This window comes from Penaeus monodon, chromosome 27 (assembly GCF_015228065.2).
Source record: "Penaeus monodon isolate SGIC_2016 chromosome 27, NSTDA_Pmon_1, whole genome shotgun sequence".
NCBI classification, from domain to species: Eukaryota; Metazoa; Arthropoda; class Malacostraca; order Decapoda; family Penaeidae; genus Penaeus; species Penaeus monodon.
In genome coordinates this window covers 14,372,770-14,373,039 of record NC_051412.1, presented here as the reverse complement: position 1 = coordinate 14,373,039, position 270 = coordinate 14,372,770, and positions in this window count along the sequence as shown.

The window sequence follows — 270 nt, the reverse complement described above, 5'->3', positions numbered from 1 at the left end:
TGTGATCCTTATTTATAGAAAGACATCGAAAAGGGTGTCGTACAGGACATTAAATATGTCATAATCCATTAAAAAGATGTTTACAAATGACAAACTTATCAAGTGAAGGTCACACAGACTCCACTTAATCAGCTGTAATATAATTACTTGGCTTATCAACGAAAATCTCGAACGATTAAAACTTAAGAGCGCTTGTCACTGTGGCGAGCATGCGTTGGCCATAAATAAACACTTGATTTTAAAATCACTTATTCAGAGTGAAGCGAAATA